We start from the raw sequence: 212 nt of genomic DNA, 5'->3' as shown, positions 1-212 counted from the left end.
TTTATGTTTTGTTTTGTTTTTTTAATTTCTTTCCCCTCATGAGTTCATTTTGTTTCCTATTTATGCCTCAAGTTTAAATGAATAACTGTCTAGTTTTTTTTATGTCTCCATATGTTATTACTCTTATATTATTATGTGTCATGTTGTATTTTAAGTATACATTGTCCAAGTCTTCCTATTGTGTGTTTTCCTCACCAACCTTTTATTTTGAA

The sequence above is a fragment of the Morone saxatilis genome, unplaced genomic scaffold (genome assembly GCF_004916995.1).
Source record: "Morone saxatilis isolate NCDOM2014 unplaced genomic scaffold, NCSU_SB_2.0 Contig16, whole genome shotgun sequence".
NCBI classification, from domain to species: domain Eukaryota; kingdom Metazoa; phylum Chordata; class Actinopteri; family Moronidae; genus Morone; species Morone saxatilis.
This window is presented reverse-complemented; position numbering follows the sequence as displayed.